General features: G+C 39.4%; 1 long non-coding RNA gene and 1 pseudogene across 2 annotated transcripts in view; both read left to right on the top strand.

Annotated features, from left to right (window-relative positions):
- LOC309810232 overlaps positions 1-25,228 on the top strand; it is a 219,108-nt gene that overhangs the window by 128,749 nt on the left and 65,131 nt on the right. The window lies entirely within an intron of this gene.
- Positions 1,476-16,126, top strand: LOC309810748 (YTH domain-containing family protein 1-like; annotated as a pseudogene). The gene is made up of 2 exons: positions 1,476-1,524; positions 15,051-16,126. The product of its transcript is annotated as a YTH domain-containing family protein 1-like (transcript).

Raw genomic sequence — 25,228 nt, 5'->3', positions numbered from 1 at the left:
AAGTAAGTTAGAGAAAAACAAATATCGCACATGAACATATTTATGAGGAGTCTTGAAAAATGGTACAGATGAACCTATTTGCAGGGCAGGAATAGAAAGGCAGACATAGAGAACCGACATATGGACATGAGGGGGAGGAGGAGGGTGGGGCGAACTGGGAGATTAGGTTTGACATATATACACTACCAAGTGTAAAATGGATAGCTAGTGGGAACCTGCTATATAACACAGGGACCTCAGCTCAGTGCTCTATGAAGACCTAGATGGGTGGGATGGGGGAAGGCAGGAGGTCCAAGAGGGAGGGGATATATGTATACATATAGCTGATTCACTTCACTGTTTAACAGAAACTAACATAGCATTGTAAAGCAATTATACTCCAATAAAAAAATAATAAAAATAAATAAAATTCAAAAAAAACCAGGGAAAGATTTCTGCAAAGAGTTATGCAGCCTGAGAAGAGTACAAGGAATGAAGGAGTGTATTGTGGTTAAGAACATTGGCTCTGGAATCCAGACAGATCTGAGCTTAAATTCTGCTTCTGCCACTCCATAGCTGTGAGACCATAGGCAAGGTACTTTTCTGAGCCTGTCTTCTCAGCTCTCAAATCTGAATAATTATACATAGCTTTCAACATTGTTGTGAGAATTAAATGAAGCAATGTCTGTTAAGTTCTTTGTAGCCCAACACCAGGCACAAGGTGCTTTTAATAAACAAGACATTCATACATATAGGTACATACAGGTATGGATAATCTGAAGGGTGGAAAGGAGCCTGGGAATTTCTAAGTGGGAAGAAATGTTCTTTATTTCTGTGATGAGGAATACTCATTGGTCTTTGCCTATAGAGGTGTTGAGTTTTAAAATAGTTTTTAAAATTGACAACTCTTATTTAGTTTTCAAGAATTCACCTGTACTTTTGAGGCTCCTTCTGGAAAGGAGCAGTGTCCATCACTATGCAAAAGACACACACACATAATATTGGGACAAACCTTTTTGTGGCTTGGACCTCTTGCCAGGAAATATAAACAGAATGGATGAAAAACACTGGAGGTGAAGGCTGTGCGTGACTCTCCCAACTCTCAGCCAGTGCTGATGCACTTACATTTGATACACACTTTAGTTAAGGCAGTAAACAAACTTCACAGCCCAAGAATAATTTTGGATTACTTATTTTGACGAACACATTCCCACTGGGTTCCTACTGATTATGAATTAATTCCACTCAGGTATTTCCCACAGGGAATGTTTTATAAAATTATCATATGCAAATAGCTTGTGGCATATTTACCCTTATTTATTTATTTATTTTTTATCCACACCAGTTATTTTGTGGAGTGCTTCTCCAGCAGCACATCAAAACTTGCTTTTCAGTCATTAGGCACAAAATAAAGACTTCTACACTTGGTATTGTTTCACAAGTCTTGGAACTAGATGAATTAATTTTCTTATTTCGGAATCTGAGAATCCCGAAGTATGAAGGCCTGTTCTTTGCATATTCATTTATGCCTGGTGACTCAGACAGGTACGGGGGAGAAAAAAATCATCACGTGGAATAAACTGCAGTATTGTTAGTCTCAACATGCAAAGTTATTCTATGATACCTAATTTCAATCTGCTATGCCTAATTAAAGTGGTGATAAAATGAGAACTAGAGAATCTGAATTTTAAATAAAATTTAAAATATATGAACATTTTTAAAGAACTTAGTGGTAGAACACTTCCAAGTAAAATAACCCATCATGCTTAAAATAATCTTCAGAGTCTTTCCTTTTGGTGTGATTGGCAGACCACCCTTTGGAAAGCTTAGGCGGACAGTCTCACAGTAGACCAAGAAGTTGGTTCTTTTTGAAGATAGTAAATAGAATTCATGCTCCATGTTGCCTGAGGAGGTTTAAGTGATGCATTTCATACTCTATCTTGGGTTTAGTCAATTCCAAATTCAAATTTAATACCAAGATGCTCAGAAGCTTTGTGGCAGAGACTTTTGTTTCTATCAGATTTAAACATGTAACTGGCCAGACTGTGTCAGCTCATGATGGCACCTACTGAGAAAGATAGTTCTTAGGTTAATCAGGGCACAAGCTAGTGACAATATTTTTTGCCAAAACATTTCCATATGTAAAAATTTAAATACAAAGTGTTATTCATCAAGATGCTAACAGTTAGTTTATTAGTAAGCAAATACATCTATGTAAAATAATGAGTCTGGTTTCTGGACAGCCTAGGAAAATCCAGAATCACATGTTTAATTATTTGGTAAGTAGCAACACAGGTCACCCCAGGGAATCTCTGTCTATTCGTGGTAGTGCCTTGACCTAAACCAGCTTCACAACTACTAGACATTGTCCTCAAGTTACATGGCAGCTTAATTTGCCTGTATATGCTCATGAGCTAAAAGACATGACAGAAAAGGATGTCTGGTAAAGAACAAGGCACACTGGGGTTTCCCTAGTGGCACAGGGGTTGAGAGTCCGCCCACCGATGCAGGGGACAGGGAGGATCCCACATGCCGCGGAGTGGCTGGGCCCGTGAGCCATGGCCGCTGAGCCTGTGCGTGCGAAGCCTGTGCTCTGCAACGGGAGAGGCCACAGCAGTGAGAGGCCTGCGTACCACACAAAAAAGAAAAAAGGGCACCAACCCACCATACCTCCAATGTCTTGGGGATCCTAGAGGTGAGCTAATCCCATGCAGTGCTGAGGTCTTATATTTGCCACAGTAGCTAGTCTGTGATTTCTGGACTGAGTGGAAGCCCTTTCTTCTGCTGGGGTCTATGTAAGAGATTTCAGTTTTCTCTAGATGGAATAGATGTGGCTCAGAATCAGGCACCCAAGACTACTGCCAGTTTTCTTTCTGTTCCCCCCTTCCCTGCTACGGAAGCCACAAGACACAGTGGAGGTGAGGAAATGCATTTTTCAGAAAAGCAGAAAGATTCTCCTAGAAAGGGAGGCACTGGCACTTTGGATCCTCAGAAGTGGGAGAACCTAAGACCAGATGAAGTCCTAGTTGGAATAATTAAGGTAAACAGCTAATTAGAGGTTTTTGAAGCCTGAGTGGATGGAGGAAACGAGAAATAAAGGTGAAGTAAGCCAAAATGGCAAGCTTTCTTGAAAAATTGCTGCTTGAAGCCAAGAGGCGTGAAGTTCTGCCAAAGAGAACGGAGACTGGAAGGTTTCAGACACAGAAGGGATTCAGAATTATTGCTTTGTAGACTTAAGAAGGAAGGGCCAAAATCTAGTGATAGAATATATTTAACCCATCTTTAAATGCTTATTACAATTTTTAAATATTGTTCTTTAATATGTATGCCTCTTCATCCATTAGGCTATTAGAATAAGTCATTCCAGGTATTTATTTTTTTTGCCAAAAGACTATATTTACCAATTCACAGTGACACTAACTTGGCTCTTCGTGGGAAAGTCCCACTAGTTGCTTCATACAGCCATAAAGTAAGGCGCCATTATTCACTGGGCAGGGGCTTTTTGAGCTAGAACATTGAAATTGGGAAGAACTGCCCAGCCCAGCCTTTATCAGGGTATTCCTACACCTTCCCAGTAATAAAGACCATACATGCATGTCCATCCCAGAGAAAATCCCTAGTGTCATCCTAAATTGGCATGGTCCCCTTGGGTACCTGGAGGATGCTGAGTCATGCCTCAGCTCAAAGCTTTATTGTCTTTCCACCTCAAACCACAGAGAATTTATGTATTAAGCTCAACAGCTTAAACTTTCCTCTATGGGCTACTGTGTACTCCTGGCCCTTGGTGCAGTGTGCAGTGTGGCTTTAACAGTTAAAGTATTTTCTTTATGCTCTACCAAGGAAACAGGAAATCATACATAATTCTGGTTGTAGTGGCATTAAAGAAAAAGCATCTCAGCCTATTTTCACATACCTAATTCAGATAGGAAAAGACAGTCTTAGCCATAAATTCCAAAAAGGAATCCAGAAGTAAAAGTGGAATCAGGGGAGTGACTGAGAAATACGGCGATTAGAAATCTAAATGTCACAAATACATATTTACAAAAATGTTCATTGCACTATTTTTTGTGATCATAAGAAATTGGAAACAGCTTGAATATCTATCAGTAAGATGATGGTTAGGTTAATTATACAACCACAATACCATGGTGTGTGGTAGACAGGGAGATTATATGAGATAAAGGAGTGTGGTAGATAGAGAAAAATCCCTTATACATATTGTTAAATGGAGAAACGAATTGCATAGCAATACATATTGTATAATCACATTTATTTCATAATCAACATTACGCATATACAGAAATATTATACATATATTCTTAAATGCATTTTTTTTTTTTTTGCGGTATGCGGGCCTCTCACTGTTGTGGCCTCTCCCATTGCGGAGCACAGGCTCCGGATGCGCAGGCTCAGCAGCCATGGCTCACGGGCCCAGCCGCTCCGTGGCATGTGGGATCTTCCCGGACTGGGGCACGAACCCGTATCCCCTGCATCGGCTTAAATGCATTTTTTAAATGGTCTGAGAGGATATTCCTATCAGTGGTTACTTCCGAAGTGGAAAGTGAGTTGGAGAATGAAGGGGAAAAGAAAGACCTAGATTTTTCTACTGCACTGATTTAGGCTTTTAAAAAATATTTTTACAGTGAACATGTATTATTCACATATCACTGATTTATATAAAAAATAAATAAAGGTGAAGAGCAACACCTAATGGTTCCTTACCTTAGTATCTTAATTTTTTTCTTTTCACCTTATCCCGTTTTCTCTCTCTCATTCTCCTAGGGGTTTTTATAGATACCTCTTCATTTTTATAACACTTGATAGAACCATGTTCCTATGCTTTTTTAGGCCAGCAAATATTGATGGATTAATATATCAGTCTCAGTGGTTATATTAATTTGCTAGGGCTACCATAAAAAAATACTACCGATTGGGTGATTTAAACAACATAAATTTATTTTCTCACAGTTCTGGAGGCTAAAATTCCAAAATCAAGGTTTGATTTCTTATGAGGCCTCTCTCCTTGTTTTTTGTTTCTTGTGAGGCCTCTTCTTGTTTCTTGTTTCTTGTGAGGCCTCTCTCCTTGGCTTACAGATAACCGTCTTCTTGCTTTGTCCTTACATGGTATTTCTCATGTGCACACTCAGCAAGTTGTGTTTCAATTTCCTCTTCTTATAAAGACATGAGTAAAATTGGACTAGGGACCACACTAACAGCCTCAGTTTAACTTAATCATGTCTTTGATGGCCCTGTTTCCAAATACAGTAGCATTCTGAGGAATTGGGGGATTAGGGCTTCAACATATACATTTTAGAGGGACAAAATTCAGTCATAAGAATGAGCCTGGAGCTCAAAATTTTCTTTAAATGTTCACACCTGTCCACCAGAAGAAACCATAAAGACCTTGAGTCCTTTAAGTGAAGATCTGTGTTCTTAAACGAGGGCTCCTTGTCACCTCCAGGCCACTCCAAGGGAATGGGCATGCACTGAAAGTCAGCACTTTGAGACCCCTCTCATTCACCTCAAGGGAGGTGGTATGGCACACCATGGTGAAGAGAGGATGGGCTTTAGAGTGAGACCACCTTCTCTGCCACTTACCAGCTCTTCTTAGACTCTAGTTTTACATCTGAAGTAGGAGGACAGTAATACCTGCCTCAGGGTCAGGGCCAACTACATACATTTTTGGCCTCAGAGCAAAATGAAACTGTAGGGCCTTGGTTGGGGTGGGGATGTCAGTATTCCCAACCCACTGGCAAATGGATAACACCCAAGGGATTGTTACCTCTGTGCTAGAACATAGGTAGTACCTGGGTCAGGGCTGGGCAAAAGGCCTCCAGCCAGTCATTCCAGTTGCCAGCTACCTCCTTGCTGCACTGAGATGCACCAGGGGACACACGCCTGACCATGATCCTCCCCCATGGTCATGTCCAGGTCTCCAGCAGGAACAGACGGCAGTGATGGATCACAGCCTCTCCTTGTCGATGCAACCTGGTTGCCACCCCAGAAGAAGGGTGGCTTATTTCCCATGTGTGGGGATGGGGGAAGGGGGAGGTCAAGTGCTGCATGCAGCTCCAGGTGGTGGGGAGCTGGGGGCTGAGAACCTGTCCAGAGAGGTGTGGAGATGGTGAGACACGGGACAGCATGTGAGTTAAGGCTTCAAGTCTCTAGCACATACTTCAATGTTCTATCAGATTTCACCTACAAACCACAAATTCAAAGATAAAATTATTAAGAATTTCAAAACACTAACTGCAGAGCATTAAGCCCCAAGTACAGGGCCCTTCTGAGCACTGTGTCTTGTGCGAATGCGCTGATCTCATGCTCATGAAGCCACTCTGCTCACGGCTAAATAGCCTAAGGAAGGCTTACTTAACACAGAGCCTGATACACAGTATGAGTTCAGAACAAGAGTGTCTCTCTCCATTCCCATTCATTAAAGGAAGCTTAAAATTACTCTTGCATAATTCACTGCCTTCCTGGGACTTCTGTCACTTATCAAAATGAGTTTATCAAAGGATCCAAACAAAAATAAACCATGCCCTCTCATCCTTCAAGACCCAGCTTAATTTCCATCTACTTCAATAAGCCCTTGCTTTTGAATTAACCTCTCTATTTCCTCGAGTGGAAATTCTCCAAGAACTTTGCTTGTTCCTGTATTTAAACTCTGCCTTAGTCCAACCCAGGCATGTTGGACTATAGACATGAGAAGGCCCTGGGAGACAAGCTAGCCTCATCTGTGTCCTTATAATACCTAGCACATGAAAATAAGTTTGGGGTTGAATTAAATTCAATGGAATTGGAATGGATTCTATCTATTCTAAGGAAGCACTTTTCTAATTTCTGAGTTTCTCATTCCCAAATTTGGTTATACATTTTTAAAGTAAAATTAAGTGACCTAAAACAAATACAGGAAAAAGCCAAAGCTCTAAAATGAGTTTAAACAAATTCTGGGTTTTATTTGAGATTTCAGGAAAAAAGTTCCAGTCCAACACAAACAAAATGTTCTTACCAAATGATAATTAGCCAGATTGATAAGTACATACATGAAACTCCATAAATTGAAGACATTGAATCATATTTAAATGGTCAAATGACAAGGCTTCCATTAAGTTATTATTTAGGAAAAAAGTGTCTATCCTAGCACACCTGTAATATTCTTTAAAAAATACATGATATGGACTTGAAGAGAATGTAGAGATATGAAAACACATTGATTTGTCAGGATGATGGGGTTATAGAAAAATTATTTCTTTATTTACTCTTGTGTTCAATACATTTAGGAAATAAGCTAAAACGAAATGTTTCTATTCATACCGCTACTTACTTTAGTCCTCGAGTATACTGTTCCTTCGTGAATACTAGTCCCAAGGGAAGGGTAAGGTTTTGACTAATCAAAATTAGTCACATTTGAAAAGAAAACACAAGAACAACAGAATTCCCCTACCAGATGATTTCCTAATATTCTTAACTAATCAATTTCTAAGATTAGTGGACTTTCCTGTTAGTTTCTTAAGAGGTCTAAGATTCCTATGAACATTTATACCTTTTTAAAAGCATACCTTTGGCATTTTATTCAAACTCCATTCATTACCAGTATGTGCCAGGCGATGGATTCTCATGGATCGTTTTTCCTAGAACTTGCCTCCCACCAAAAGAGCATAAACTATCAGTTGTGGTGTTCCCTAAATATGTGATGATTATCAGGAACACTTTTTGTAGACTTGTTTTGGAAGATTTTATTTAGGCAAGGGCCAGCTATTTGTAATATCCTCTAACTAATTTATCGCAGACAAACTTGTTCTATTTCAAATACCAACCTTAAAGAAGTAGGACTCCTAATAAGCCAAAAACCGTTCCTTGTACTTTGAGAGTCCTTTGGCTTATAATAGCTTGTGGTCTCTGCTCCCATGAAGTTTTGGCAACCCTCACTTAAAAAAAAATCTCAAAAGAAATTCACATCTGGATTCAATTGATTGGACTTTAACCAGCCTCCATTGCAGTATGCAAATAATCATCCTCCATGGTATGTACTTCATGGCTGATAAAACTGAGGTGTCTTATTCTCAGAGCCCCAAACTTCTTTCTCATTTCCTTCCTTCCTCTGATACCAAAACCTTTCAAACAGACAGATGTCTTCATCCAGAATGCATCTCAAATGTTGGACAATATTGCTGAAAAACGTCAGTGCTGTACTGCAAAACATAAAACAAGCAGATGTGAAATTTCATTAACAAGGTTGCCTCACTGTGAGGCAAACGGACTCCTTCCAACCATCTCCATAAGAGCAGACTTAGAATATTGCCACAACTCTCTCCACATCTCTGTTTTCCTCACTTAATTCCTCTCACTTTTATACTGACCCATGCTCTCTCCACCTCCCACTCACCCACCTGTCCACAACATCCGAAGTCCCCTTGTTTTTGCAAATCTAAAGGTCATTCATCTCTTCCCTTCTTTCAGCTCTTCACTGCTGTCTATATTTTGTTTCAATGACTTGCTTATTTTTCATGATCTCTCTTAAGATGTCTAAAACATGGAGGATACCCAAAGAAAGTAAAGTAAAAATTTTGGCATGCCCAAATTTCCAGAATACCCAGTAATCTGAATTTCCTAAAATCTGGAGGCAGATGCTTCTAATACTAAACTTGAGAACTTGAGGACAGCCAATCAACATGATTATGTATTATATATCCTTAATTTCAATTCTAGATGTGAAGCAATATGCCTTCACAAATGTTCCCGTCGATGGTCTCTGCATTGGATGCTAGTCCATTTGAGAATTCAAACTTAGATATATCATCCTATTAGTTTCTCTGACATTTATCCCCACCCCCACACCCCCAATTTCAATTCCATGTGAATTTAACACAGGTGCAGACTCAGGCTTAACATAAGGGAGCAATTTTCTGATTCATTCGTGTAAGACCCCGAGGGAAAGGGAGAACAAGATGTACCAAGGTAATATTGTATTGTTAAAAAATTAACTTAGCTTGTTTTTCTACTGAGGCAAAACTACCCACATCCAAATGCTTAGATATGTAAATTAGGTCTCACATACAGTTCTTGTCTTAGTCATAGTGTGGTAGCATTTTGAAAACTCATTCTCAAGAAAATAATTTTAAGGGAATATAGATAGATGATTATTTTAATGGGATTTTGGGGGGAGAAATCCATATACATTGTTGTTTCAGTTCTGCTGGGGGCAGGGATGCAACAGCAAAAAATAAAGTGGTCCCTCCCCCCAGTCACACTGCTCTGCAAAAGCCACTCTTGTTCTGAAAGGAAATGGCATGTTGAAACATTTTTTATTATTATTTATAAAAATTCTTAGGTTTTATTAGTCCAGGGCTCAGTGAGTCTTCTAGCTGAACTGTACAGTTATTCAGTGCCTAGGAGCAGAATGGAGGGAGAAACTAATTAGCATAGTTCTTACATCACCACCAGAAATTCTTTATTTGCCTTCAGGATCCACATTGCCATGTGCTGATCAATATGACAAGGTCAGTAACCCTGTTTTTGTAACAATGAATGCTAACAAACTCAGGCCTCACACACATTGTCATTGTTTAACAGGGTCAGCTGAGTTAACTGAGAGCATTATGCATGTACAGTGCCAAGAAGACCCCATCAACAGTCAAATATACAGTGTTATCATTTTAGCATAAGTAGTGGAGCAACAGATTGCCCAGCTGTGAGCAAGTCAGATTTATCCAAAGATTCTGCACCAACAGTTGAGCCATAAGAAGGATTTATACAATGGCACAGGGGCACTGGACAGGGAAATGGGAGACACGGGTGCTAGTCTTGCCTCTGCCACTTCTCCTCTGAAGGCTCAGTTTACACAGTAATAGGATGAGAAGTCAGACCAGATGACTTTGAAAGCCTCTTTATGCCCCCAAGGCTATGATTCTAAGGCAGTGTACAGGATAAATGCATTGCCATTATGAATTTCAATGGAAACATAGTTTTGATACAGTATGTTTTGTACTGAGTTTCTATTTTTATTACTTTGGCATTTGGCAGAGAGATAAAGAAACCGAATTCCCGCAAGTCTGGTTACCTCAGGTGGCATATGTGCAGGAACTCAGAAGTCTGTACAAGATGAATCATGTGATGACTGATATGTGCTCCTTAGGCCTTGCAACATCATCAGCCCATAATACGATCTACTTATCACTTTGTTTCTGAGAAATTCTGTTTAGATGTCCAGTGGGAGTGTGTGACTCCCTTTAGAATACCAGGGAAATAAACATTGTTTAATCTGTTTTTCCATATTGAGAAATGGAGTTGATTCCAGTTAAGTCAATATTAGGATACTTTTAAGGCTTAACCAACAATTTTATCATTTTTGTTATTAAAATTTGCTTTTTTAATGTTATCACACACACAGAAACAATTCATAAATATCAAATAAATATTAAGACAGAGTGGAACTGTAACAATTGCCTAGAAAGAAGAAAACCCAATATTCTATAAACAAGTAACAAGGTTCTTTTGGTGGAAGAAGGGAAAACAAGGATAAAAGAAAAACTGTCTGGGGCATCCCTGGTGGCGCAGTGGTTGAGAGACCGCCTGCCGATGCAGGGGACACAGGTTCGTGCCCAGGTCCGGGAAGATCCCACATGCCGCGGAGCGGCTGGGCCCATGAGCCATGGCCACTGAGCCTGCGCGTCTGGAGCCTGTGCTCCGCAACGGGAGAGGCCGCAACAGTGAGAGGCCCGTGTACCGCAAAAAAAAAAAAAAAGAAAGAAAAAAGAAAAACTGTCTAATGGAAAAGTACCATAAAGTATTGTAGATTGACATATATATAAGACAAAAAATATGAAGGAAGGAGTGTTGCTTTTAAATCCATTTTAGTATAAATAGACATCTTTAGAAAACTATTTTTAACGCAAATTGTTCTACTGTTATAGTACAAACTTCCTTTGCATATCGTATTGCTTAAACTATGTCTTTTCAACCTTAATTTTTTATAATAAATTGTAAATGTTTGGGCCTTTTAAATGCTTGCTGCAGTGTTATTATTCTGCAGCAAAACATTTTTCAGATGTGCAACACTATTTTACAATAAATCCCTTAAGATGAATATAGTTGCTGGAGTCCCTTGAAATTTATGGCATTTAAGACTGTTTCTTCAGTGTGGGGGCTCTTCAAGGGAATTTTTGACTGCTGATGCAAACGTTAGTAAGCAATGCACTTGTTTGGTTAAGACTTTTAGCCTTGACCTCCAGCTTTAAACCCTTGTCCTTTATTAATCACGTGTTTCCTGAATGAAAGAGAATATTTTCGGAGGGGGAAAATTGTTCTGGGACTGAAGGAGTGTTATATACCAAACAGACATGCCCAGATGACAAATAACCCCTGCATGATAGCCAAGGTTCATCCAGCTGGTCGGCCCCATATTTTGTGATTGATGGTGTTGATGTTCTAAATAGGCCTAAGATGTGCCAAGTATAAGAGCCATAACAAAGTCCTTCAGATTTATACTGTAGATAGAAGGAGGAAGTGAGAAGGCATGTTCCCAGCACATGGCAATTCTAAGAATGGTGTCATGATTACAAGTAACCTTGCAGAGTTTGTCTGGTTTCTTTCGAAATTAAACAAAAACTATTTGCTGGTCAGGAATGAGTAGGGTCACGTAAGGTCTGTCTGAACCTTACGATTACTAAAATATTTCTCTGTAACTGGACACCTCCTGAAACTAGGATGACATTGGAATCCATTGTAGGGATTAATACGCTGATTTTTCCTTTGCCTTTTGAGGCTTCTGAGAAAATAAGAACAGTTCTTTGCTTTAAAAGAAAGAAAGAAAGAAAAGAAAAAGAAAGTGGCACCATGACATATATTGAAGTCATTAAATATTTAAAGTAAAAAACCTTAAAGGTTATTTAACTTAATCCTACTCTCCTTACATTTAGGAAAATGGGATGTTTTTATTTTAATTTAATTAATTTAGTTTTTATACAGCAGGTTCTTATTAGCTATCTGTTTTATACATATTAGTGCATACATGTCAATCCCAATCTCCCAATTCATCCCCCCCACCACCACAACCCTCCCCCTGCTTTCCCCCCTTGGTGTCCACATGTTTGTTCTCTACATCTGTGTTTCTATTTCTGCCTTGCAAACCGGTTCATCTGTACCATTTTTTTAGATTCCACACATATGCATTAATACATGATATTTGTTTTTCTCTTTCTGACTTACTTCACTCTACATGATAGTCTCTAGGTCCATCCACGTCTCTACAAATGACCCAACTTCATTTGTCTTTATGTCTGAGTAGTAGTCCATTGTATCTATGTACCACATCTTCTTTACCCATTCATCTGTCGATGGGCATTTAGGTTGCTTCCATGACCTGGCTCTTGTAAAAAGTGCTGCAATGAACATTGGGGTACATGTGTCTTTTTGAATTATGGTTTTCTCAGGGTATATGCCCAGTAGTGGGATTGATGGATCATATGGTAGCTCTATATTTACTTTTTTAAGGAACCTCCATACTGTTCTCCACAGTGGCTGTATGAATTTATATTCCCACCAACAGTGCAAGAGGGTTCCCTTTTCTTCACACGCTCTCCAGCATTTGTTGTTTGTAGATTTTCTGATGATGCCCATTCTAACTGGTGTGAGGTGATAACTCATTGTAGTTTTGATTTGCATTTCTCTAATAATTATTGATGTTGAGCATTCTTTCATGTGTTTGTTGGCAATCTGTATATCTTCTTTGGAGAAATGTCTATTTATGTCTTCTGCCCATTTTTGGATTGGGTTGTTTGGTTTTTTGATATTGAGCTGCATGAGCTGCTTGTAAATTTTGGAGATTAATCCTTTGTCAGTTGCTTCATTTGCAGATATTTTCTCCCATTCTGAGGGTTTTCTTTTCATCTTGTTTATGGTTTCCTTTGTTGTGCAAAAGCTTTGAAGTTTCATTAGGTCCCATTTGTTTATTTTTGTTTTTATTTCCATTTCTCTAGGAGATGGGTCAAAAAGGATCTTGCTGTGTCATAGAACGTTCTGCCTATGTTTTCCTCTAAGAGTTTGATAGTGTCCAGTCTTACATTATGTCTTTAATCCATTTTGAGTTTATTTTTGTGTATGGTGTTAAGGAGTGTTCTAATTTCATTCTTCAACATGTAGCTGTCCAGTTTTCCCAGCACCACTTGTTGAAGAGAGTGTCTTTTCTGCATTGTATATCCTTGCCTCCTTGTCATAGATTAGGTGACCATAGGTGCATGGGTTTATCTCTGGGCTTTCTGTCCTGTTCCATTGATCTATACTTCTGTTTTTGTGCCAGTAGCATATTGCCTTGATTACTGTAGCTTTGTAGTATAGTCTGAAGTCCCCACCGCCCCGAGGAGCATATTCTTTTTTATTGTCCCAGAAGAGATAATTATGGAAGTTTAGATGTGTGACTGCATATGGATTTTAAATAAATTATTATGACATTAACAAAAAAAAAAGAATTGTTTATAAATGCCTTAAAAAATAAACAACATGAAGTTCTTATGACTCTCCCTGATTTAAAAACATCCCATTTTCCTGAGCACTGGAGCCTACAGGCTCTTTGGTATGGCTAATTGCAGACTCTGGGTGGGCTCACACCAAGGAATACTTCCCAGAACTTCTGCTGCCAGTGTCCTTGTCCCCACAGTGAGGCACAGCCACCCCACCCCCCACCTCTGCAGGAGACCCTCCAACACTACAAGGAACTTAGGATAAGAAAATTAAAGTTTCAATGTGAAGAAGGCAGACAGCAGAGGCAAGAAGAACTACAATCCTGCAGTGTGTGGAATGAAAACCACATTCACAGAAAGATAGACAAAATGAAAAGGCAGAGGACTCTGTACCAGATGAAGGAACAAGATAAAACCCCAGAAAAACAACTAAATGAAGTGGAGATAGGCAACCTTCCAGAAACAGAATTCAGAATAATGATAGTGAAGATGATCCAGGACCTCAGAAAGAGAATGGAGGCAAACATCGAGAAGATGCAAGAAATGTTTAACAAAGACCTGGAAGAATTAAAGAACAAACATCTAGAAGAATTAAAGAACAAACAACAGAGATGAACAATACAATAACTGAAAGGAAAACTACACTAGAAGGAATCAATAGCAGAATAACTGAGGAAGAAGAACGAATACGTGACCTGCAAGACGGAATGGTGGAATTCACTGCCACAGAAGAGAATAAAGAAAAAAGAATGAAAAGAAATGAAGACAGCCTAAGAGACCTCTGGGACAACATTAAACGCAACAACATTCACATTATAGGGGTCCCAGAAGGAGAAGAGAGAGAGAAAGGACCCGAGAAAATATTTGAAGAGATTATAGTTGAAAACTTCCCTAACATGGGAAAGGAAATAGCCACCCAAGTCCAGGACGTGCAGAGAGTCCCAGGCAGGATAAACCCAAGGAGAAACATGCCAAGACACATAGTAATCAAACTGACAAAAACTAAAGACAAAGAAAAATTATTGAAAGCAACAAGGGAAAAATGACAAATAACATACAAGGGAACTCCCATAAGGATAACAGCTGATTTCTCAGCAGAAACTCTACAAGCCAGAAGGCAGTGGCATGATATACTTAAAGTGATGAAAGGGAAGAACCTACAACTGAGATTACTCTACCCAGCAAGGATCTCATTCAGATTTGACAGAGAAATCAAAAGCTTTACAGACAAGCAAAAGCTAAGAGAATTCAGCACCACCAAACCAGCTCTACAACAAATGCTAAAGGAACTTCTCTAAGTGGGAAACACAATAGAAGAAAAGGATCTACAAAAACAAACCCAAAACAATTAAGAAAATGGCAATAGGAACATACATATGGATAATTACCTTAAATGTGAATGGATTAAATGCTCCAACTAAAAGAGACAGGCTTGCTGAATGGATACAGAAATAAGACCCATATATATGCTATCTACAAGAGACCCACTTCAGACCTAGGGACACAAAGAGACTGAAAGAGAGGGGATGGAAAAAGATAATCCATGCAAATGGAAATCAAAAGAAAGCTGGAGTAGCAATACTCATATCAGATAAAATAGACTTTAAAATAAAGAGCGTTACAAGACACAAGGAAGGACACTACATAACGATCAAGGGATCAATCCAAAGCCCGCCAAACTGCAGCCGAAGATGAAGGTGAAGAGGGGGTCCGCTGTCAGGGGCTCACTGCCTCCTTCGCCCATAAAGCATAACATGGACATTGGCACCTGGGACAACAAGGGGCCCTTGCCCAAGGCCCCGGCTCCGCAGCCCCAGTCGGCCCCCCAGGCGGCCCCCCAACCTCAGCTGGCTGTGCAGTCCCTTCCCACCCAGCCTCCCCCTCTGGCCCCACCACAGCATCCGGGCCCCCAGCAGCCACTCCAGACCCGCTGGGTCGCCCCTCCCAACAGAAGCACAGCATTCAGACAGAGCAGGGGGACCAGCGGCGACAGTAACTGTCCTGGGAGCACCCAGCCCAGCGCCGCCCTGGGCCCAGAGTCCCACCCCGTCCTAGAAAAACTGAAAGCTGCCCACAGCTACAACCCCAAGGAGTTTGACTGGAACCTGAAGAGCGGGCGCGTGTTCATCATCAAGAGCTACTCAGAGGATGACGTGCACCGCTCCATCAAGTACTCCCTCTGGTGTAGCACGGAGCATGGCAACCGGCGCCTGGACAGCGCCTTCCGCGCCCTTGGCAGCAAGGGGCCCGTCTACCTGCTCTTCAGCATCAACGGCAGCAGCCACTTCTGCGGGGTGGCTGAGATGAAGTCACCCATGGACTATGGCACCAGCGCCGGGGTCTGGTCCCAGGACAAGTGGAAGGGCAAGTTCGACATGAAGTGGATCTTTGTCAACGACATGCCCAACAACCAGCTCTGGCACATCCGGCTGGAGAACAATGACAACAAGCCGGTCACCAACTCTCTTGACACCCAGTAGGTGCCCCTGGAGAAGGTGAAGCAAGTGCTGAAGATCATCGCCTCGTACAAGCACACCACCTCCATCTTCGACGACTTCTCATGCTATGAGAAGCGCCAGGAGGAGGAGGAGGTGGTGCGCAAGGAACGGCAGAATCGAAACAAGCAGTGAGGACGAAGCAGGTTCTGTACCGTCAGACGTGGGGCTGGCGCGGTTGGAGAGTGTGTGCTTGGTACTGTCTCTTGGCACTGGCTCTGACTGGCCTCATGCAGGGCTTGACTGCTCGCATCTTTACATTCTTTGTAGTTTATTTTTACCCTGAGAAAACCATAATTCAAAAAGAGACGTACCACAATGTTCACTGCAGCTCCATTTACAATAGCCAGGACATGGAAGCAACCTAAGTGTCCATCAACAGAGAATATGGCACATACATACAATGGAATATGACTCAGCCATAAAAAGAAACAAAATTGAGTTATTTGTAGTGAGGTGGGTGGACCTAGAGTCTGTCATACAGAGTGAAGTAAGCCAGAAAGAGAAAAACAAATACTGTATGCTAACACATGTATATGGAATCTAAAAAACAACCAAAAAAATGGTCATGAAGAACCTAGGGGCAAAGAGGGAATAAAGACGCAGACCTACTAGAGAGAATGGACTTGAGGATACGGGGAAGGGGAAGGGTAAGATGGGACAAAGTGAGAGAGTGGCATGGACATATATACACTACCAAATGTAAAATAGATAGCTAGTGGGAAGCAGCCACATAGCACAGGGAGATCAGCTCAGGTGCTTTGTGACCACCTAGAGGGGTGAGATAGGGAGGGTGGGAGGGAGACGCAAGAGGGAAGAGATACGGGCGTATATGTATACGTATAGCTGATTCACTTTGTTATACAGCAGAAACTAACACACCATTGTAAAGCAATTATACTCCAATAAAGATGTTAAAAAAAAAAGAAAGAATATGCTCCTGTTAAACACTTCCCTTTGGTTATAAACAATTCTTTAAAAGCAGATAACATACGGAAAAGCCAAAAAGTCGTATTTGAGCTTTTCAAGAAGAGGCACAATGATAACACTTCCCATTTTAAAATGAATATTAAATAGAACTCATATGCATAGGAAGTTGATACTGTTATTTTATGAGGCTTTCATTAGTAAGAGTTCATATCCTCATGTTTATGTAGCAGTTATTTTTGTGAACCTTCAGAGCACCGAGGAAGCAGATCCCAGTAAACCATCCCCCATTCCTCATCTCCTGTATATTTGCTAAATTGATTCCATTGGATGCTTTAAGGAACAGTTCTAGGAAACTTATTCCTGAGATTGATGTAAGCATGTTGGTCAGGACAATTTCTATGCAGACTCTTTGAGAAACTTCTTTCTAGTCTTAGTATGTGAAATAGTTGTGCTTCTCTGAGACAGTGTATTTACATTTATCATAAAGACCCTGAGGTGCACATAACTCAGTGCATTCCTTCTTTGCATTGGCCATTAAAAAGCGTGGAACCTAATTTGAAACCTATCTTTCACAATAAAATAGGGTTCAACAGTGCACTTTTTAGTTTCTAGTTCATTCCTGGGCTCATTAGCTGGTCCTGTCTTTTCTTTTCATTGTGGTTTTCTCACTAAATTGTGTTATCTTGCTGTATCTATCTTTGTGATCCTCAAGTTTTCTGGGAACAAAATAAGACTGTTAATTAATTAATGTTTTGATTCCTTGTGAGAAAATGTTTTTCCCTATCACCTTTTACAAATTCTAGAAGACTTTATAAATGGGAAAACTATAAAATACAAAGTTTGTTGAATGGACATAAATAGTACTATGGCTTAATATGACAGAATATTTAAGATCAGAATTGTCAACTAATCAGATCATATGAGGCTTATATTATTATTAATGTTAGAAATCTATTTCCCAACTGAGGATGGGTTTATCAGTCAGGGAAGCCAGTTAGATTCTGTTACCTGATACTTATATTTATGTATAATTGGGTATGACTACATCTAGAAACCTAAGGGTGATAAAATACTATATACCAGTGAAGAAAATTAAATCATGATGTTTTCATTATGTTTTTATGACTCCTATATCAACAATATTTGCTATAACATTAGCAAAAGTGTTCAAGAGACCAGGTAAATTATAATCATTTATTATGAAATCAGAAATCAACTGGTGATATGACAAATTTTCAATGGCACAACTTTTTAAGTGCTGCTGAATTGCCAGTTCTGAAAAATATTCAACAGATACATGTAGAATCACCTAATTTGCCAAGATCAGACGTTGATGAGTTTTAGTTACTATTGTTAATATAATTTAGAAAATCTTTAAACCTGCAAGTCATGGGACATTATCTCAGGGAAAACCTCCATAGTTTTAAGGATGAAATTCTCCTCCTGACTTAAAGGAACAAAAATGAAGTTTTCCTCTCTATTGTAGTTTTGAAAAATAGAGTGCTACAGTACTCCTTGGTTTTGTTTTTATCTTTGGCACGTTGTTGTTTCTGTTATCAATATAGTTGTTATGTTTTAAAGTGCTTTATATTTGCCCATTAGCCTTCACTGCAGCTTTCCAAGGCTGGGGAATATCTAGTTTCTTACGTCTAGTTAACAAATAAGTAAACCAAGGCACACATTTAGATTCTTTTTCACCCATTACATAGCAAGTATGGAGTATAGCTAAGAATAAAGTCTGTGATCACATGACTTAAGATGATTGGCTGCACCACCAGCTCATGTCTCCATGAGAGATGTGGCCAGTAATGGTCAATGAGATCTAGCAACATAAATATGTAGGGATATGACCAACAGAAGAATTCTACTCCAAGCTCTATTCTGACTGGAGAAATTTCACATCTCTAAATTAACTTCAGATGATTTTTAATACAGATAAAAGTAAAAATAATGTCCCGAGAAACCAATGCTGTCATTTGCTAAAAAAATCCTCCCACTGACAAGATTGTGAATTTAGTCAGTTTGTCACAGTACAACCTGTAGTTCCAATAGAGTCCTAAGCTTTTCCACCTCTACATAGAATTTTAGCTGCTATAATCAGAGTTTGCTCAGTTCAGATATTTATTTTCAGCAATAGATGACTTCGCTATGAAGACAGCAAAAGTGCCTATCCTAAGGAATAATAATTATGCATATGCTATAATATACATGTATACAATATATGTATATACACATATATTTATGAATAATTATTTTCAGACGCTTTACTTCAAATGAGATTCTGATGATTCCAGTCCTCCTATCTGCAGAGGAAGTTGTAAAACTTTTAGCTAGGAGTGGTTAATGGGAGACCCTGGGATTGGGTTCTCTTTTCCTCTGGTTCTGCTGCTTTCTTTCTTATATCAGGGCTCTTGTAACTATTGCTCAGTCATTGAAGCTGCAGTTGCTCCAAGTTCCCTTGAAACAGGGATTATATTATCTATTAATAGTATTTTAAGGATGTTTGCTTCTTCCCAACTTCCTCAGGAAAATTTTGTCGCGGTTACATAAGAGGCTGGGAATGCCTGCTCTCTTATTTTTTGCCTTAACTTTGCTCAGAGCACTGCTGTAACCACTTCCCTCTGTGTTCTCCCTGTGCAAAATAGAAGAGGATCTATTTTGTACCTTGGGGGGAGGGGGGAGGGGAGTAGTTTGTAGAACAGAACTAAAATTCCACAAGTACACATCATGATCCCACCCCACTGTCATTTTAAATAAACACTATATCATGTTACCTCCTCTTTAACAACATTAAATATGCATGGACTGGAGGACTCATCAGTATTCCAGATTAGATTTTATTTTGCTTTAGGGTGAGTCTTTCATTCAAGTTAGTTGTCAGTGTTGATGGAGTCGTTTCCACTATACTAAATATCTGCCCACTTATAGTTTCACCGAGACACCTATGAAGTGACCAGTCTTTTAGTTCTGACCACTCCCTCAGGTATCCTCCTCTGTTCCTGGCCTTTTATTTGTTTTCGCTTCCAGTTATAGTGAGTGTACACTGTCTCCCCGACCACTTTCCTCAGAGACTCTCTACTGATATTCCAAAGGGCCTAAACTTCTGTCTGTCAAAAATGGTTAATACATGAGTATTAACATCCCTTTTTTTATATAGTAATTGAAAGGTTGCCTGCTGTGCACAAGACTCTGTTCTGCTAGCCTGGAACCTGACTGGACACAGCATTTGCCAACCACATGCTGGGAGTGACAGCGCAATGAGATAGCAGGTGAACTCCGTCACCCAACAGGCATTTTGCCAGGGTCTGATTTCTGTGATTCAGGCATGTGCCTTTTACAGGCTCTTCATCCAACTGCAAATCTTCCCTTCACTCATCCACTTGTTTGGATTCAGAAGATAGCACTTGGCACAAAGAGACACATTCCCTAATAATGTTTTATTCTTTTCTGTCAACCACCCTCTCTTTAATTCCCTGCATGTGGTGAGCTTACTCGAAGTCCCCTGACTATATACCCTGAGCCCATATCCTTGAATCTTTGTGTCCCTTTTCACCATTATCACTCCAGAGAGATTTTCTTTGTAATCTTGGTCAGCTCTGCAGACTCGTCCTTTGTAATAGTCTGTATTAATATCCTTTCCTTTCTATAGCATCCTGTAGGTTTTCAAAACCTTTTGATTTCTAGTTTTTGTTTTGTGATTTTCTTTATGGTTCCGTTTTGCACTTGTTTAGACACTTCCAATCTGATTGAAACATCTGTCAAGTTCAATTTTTTGACCCACTTTCTGCTCAGCTTCTAGGATTCATTTCAGCAGTACACTGTGGTTTATTCATCTTTCTTGACTTTCCCTACAAGCTAGACTACTGTAGATGATTTAGTGTCACTTTCTCAGCGTGGTTTTCACAGGCGTTATAGGGCTTAAGAACTCTTGCAAAGGTCTAAGATTCTTGCATCTGTAACTTTTAACTGCCTTAATGAATTTACAAGGGTTTTTCTTCTCTACAGTGAATAAACTTCTCTTGTCCTTTACAGGAACTCTCAGTATCATAATGGTTTCCGTGCTGCTTAGTTTCTTAACCTTCTTTTTGATTAGTTTGTACTAATATTCAATATGCTTAGCTCCTGTTTTAACTCTCCTGCTCTCTATGACTCTAAGATTTTAAATCATCTCCATGGATGATGAGTTTGTATTTCTCCTTCCTCCAAACTGTAGTTTTCATCAACACAATGTCTATTTATGCAAATAGGTAATTTAACGCTGAGCCATAAACCTAAATATTCTTCATCTTGCATGTGTTAAAAACATACAAACCGAGGCTTCCCTGGTGGCACAGTGGTTGAGAGTCCTCCTGCCAATGCAGGGGACACAGGTTCATGCCCCAGTCCGGGAAGATCCCACATGCCGCGGAGCGGCTAGACCCATGAGCCATGGCCGCTGAGCCTGCGCGTCCGGAGCCTGTGCTCCGCAATGGGAGAGGTCACAACAGTGAGAGGCCTGCGTACTGCAAAAAAACAAAACAAAACAAAAACATACAAACCTAAATGTGTAGCTCCTAATTTAACTAATTCAGTTGGAGAACTGCAGGATTTTTTTTCTGTCTTTGAGCCTCTAAAAGATCATTGTTTCCAAATATCTTACATTTTGTGACTTTTCTAAAGTTTAAGCCCATTATTGACTAATGAGGGTAATTGGAATCTCTTTTAACATCCTTGAATGTGTTTATAGACTGTTATTATGTCTCATTTCAGTTTTTTTTCCCTCTCAAGTGAGTATGCTCAATACGCTGCACCTCCGTTTCCAGAGGCTAACTTATACAAACCCTTTATCAATGATTTTGTTCTCCTCTGAACTCTGTCCTATTTACTTGTATTTTAAAAACTTTGTTTACATATTCTACCACATTTCCAATAGTTCCAAAGAAAAGTACAGAAGGAATTTAGTGCTTACTCTGCCTCTATTACTTAATCTGCACTTTGTGAGTCGTCAGGAGCCAACTGGACCCCCTCACATCTCATAAGAGCTCAGTGGTAGGTCTGACATCCCAAGAGTACCCTCTGGCACACCTGGTCCCCTTAAACAATGATCTCCTCCAACATGGCTCTGCTTTGCAAGGGAGAGGATATCAGAATATGCAGCCCTCCATAGCCCTTTGGTACTAAAGAAGCCACACTGCCGTTAATAACCAGAAAATGACAAAGTTGCTTATGTATTAAGATGGGACCTTAAAATAAGAGTCTTTAGCAAAAGATTTCTTAGTCAGTTGGATGGCCACGTAGGTTGATATTCTCATAAGAAATGAATCTGGAAACATCCCCTCTTCTATCGAATCCTGCTCAGTTAGTTCAGTCACACTGCCTCTACTATTAGGTCCTGGGTTCTCAGAGAGATGGTTTGGATAATTTTGTTAAAGTTGTATTTGTTTGCCAATGTACAAGAGAATCAGATAAAATTGAATGAAAAAGTGGGAAACATAAGAGGACAAGAAAGATTTTAAAAGAAAAATAGCTAAATATAAGTATAGATATAGATTGCAGCTAACAATAGAGAAGTTAGGTAAAATGTACATCCTCTTTTCAAAACTCCCTCCTCTAATAAAACCTTTGGATTTTTTATGAAACCAAGAAGATAAATTTTTTTTTCTAGCAAGAGAGCGCTGCTAAAAGAAGTTACAAAAATTTTTCCCAAAACAATAGCAATTATAATATTAAATTCAATTTCCCAGTATGCTTTAGGAAGCAAACACTAGTCTTTGATTTTCATCCAGAGAGGGGCATTCTCCATGTAAACCTGTGGAGAAATTAGCTTCACATGTTTGTGCCTTCTCTTACCTTATTCTACAAGATTAAGAATTTATTTCCTGCATCATTTTATTGGTTATTTTTATTTATAGTGACATTAGATTTTAAATTCCCAGTGATGCTGTGGATAATGATGTTGCAAAGATTGTACACCTGTCCTCCCATCCTGATTAACAAAGGAATTGGCATGGATCTCTGAGTATAAATTTAGGATCATTTTAGATGGAGAAAGAACCATAATAACTGACAAACTGATCAATATAACAGATATTTTGCCACTTTAAAAAATGCTTGTAGGGCTTCCCTGGTGGCGCAGTGGTTGAGAGTCCACCTGCCGGTGCAGGGGACACGGGTTCGTGCCCCGGTCCGGGAAGATCCCACATGCCGCGGAGCGGCTGGGTCCGTGAGCCATGGCCGCTGGGCCTGCGTGTCTGGAGCCTGTGCTCCGCAATGGGAGAGGCCACAACAGTGAGGGGCCCGTGTACCGCAAAAACAAACAAACAAACAAACAAACAGACAAAATGCTTGTAGAGGGGCATTAGCTGAGGTTGCTGCTGCAGCTACTAGGCTCCTGTTAACTGTGGTGGTACAAGTCCTAGTAGAGTTGATTTGTCTGTACTGATTTTCATGAAAGCTTTGGTTTTGGTGAAAGGAGGAAGGTAGAGGTTTTTTGGTGTGAGCATTTCCCATCACTGTCCCAAATCCTGTACATGCTCCCACAGTGATTAAACTCTTTCATGGGCCCAGATCAAATGCTGGCCCTTTTTAGCTTTTACAATCCCTCCTGATTAAGGCCTTGAAGCAAGTTCACAGAGGCTGGGCTGGAGATGTTTGAGAGACACCACCCAGTGATGCATTTGACTGTATTCTTCCCTGCTGAGAGTCAGCCAGAGTAGCACAGTAAGGCATCCATCTTTGCCTTTCTACAGTACAACCTCCAGGTAAATTTCCTGCATTACTAGCGACACCACATTCCAAAGGCTGGACCACTATGTCCTTTCCTTACTTGGAAATGTTATTCCTGGTCTCCTAGGAGTTCCAAAGCTTTCTATACCAATTCCCCAAGATCCTGGTGACTTGCCCTAATTATCTCAGATTTGCTGAGAAGTTTATATAGATTATCACTCCCATAGGGATCTTTCAACAAAAAAAAAGAGTGCCACTCCTAAGGAGACTACAAAAAGTGGCTTGCTATTTAGTTGAGGAGGCAAATCAAAGGTTAAAGTAGTAATCCTCATTCCTTGTGTTTTTTTAGCACTTTGCGTATTAAAAAATGCCATTATTTAGCTGATCTCTATTTTGCATCTACAGATACCCTGTGACATAAGTAGGGGCAACAAAATTAATTTTTAGAACTGAAGAAACTGAAACTCAGAAATATTAAACAGCTTTCCAAAGTTAGCTTCTCATAAACACAGACACAAAAATCCTCACGAAAATATTAACAAATCAAATCTATCAATATGTAAACAGAATACTGCAGCATGAACAAGTGGATTTTAAACTGGGAATGCAAGGCTGAAGTTTTAATATTTAAAATCAATCAATGTGATCTACCATATTAATAGTACAAAGAAGAAAACCCACATAATCATATCAATTGATGCAGAAAAGGCATTTGACAAAATTCAACATCAATTTCTGATCAAAATTTTTCAACAAATAGGGACTAGAAGGGAATTTCCTCAACCTGATAAAGGACATGTACAAAAACCTACAGCTAATATCATATTTAATGGTAAAAGACTGAATATTTACCCCAAGATCAGCAACAAAGCAAGGATGTCAGTGAGCACCACTCATACTGCCACTTGTAATAAGGCAAGAAAAAAATAAATAAATAAAAGGCATACACATTACAGAAGAGGAAATAAAACTGTTTCTATCCTGAGATGACATGATTATATGAAGATTATAAGATTATAAGAAAATCCCAAAGATTCTAAAAATAAAACAAAACATCTCCTAAAACTAATAAGTGACTTTAACAAGGTTGCAGGATATGAGGTCAACAGGCAAAAATCAATATATTTTATCTAGTAGCAATGACAATTGGAAACTAAAACTTTAATTTATATAATTTATATATGTATTGACAAATTAAATACATATATGTTTATTATAGCTTCAAGAAAAATGTTGGATTTAAAATGTTTTGTTAAATTTATACCTAAGTATAACATATGACAGAGCCTATATGATGACAATTACAAAAAGCCGATGAAAGGAATCAAAGAAGGCCTACAGTGGTCATGGATTGGAAGAATAAATATACTAACAATGTCTCTACCAAACTGATCTAGGGATTTAATAAAATTCCAGTCAAAATTGCAGCAAGACTTTTTTTTAGATATAGAAAAGCTTATTCTAAAAGTTTTTTGGGAAGGCAAAGGACTTAGAACAGCAAAATCAATTTTGAAAAAGAAGAATAAACTGAGGGAATCATATTAACCAATTTTACAACTCACTATATAGCTACAGTAATTATGACAGTGTAGTGTTGATGAAGAGATAAATCACAGACACATAGATCAGTGCAACCAAGCAGAGAATGCAGAACTAGATCAC

This window comes from Mesoplodon mirus (genome assembly GCF_964341445.2).
Source record: "Mesoplodon mirus genome assembly, chromosome: 9".
NCBI classification, from domain to species: Eukaryota; Metazoa; Chordata; class Mammalia; order Artiodactyla; family Ziphiidae; genus Mesoplodon; species Mesoplodon mirus.
This window is presented reverse-complemented; position numbering and strand designations above follow the sequence as displayed.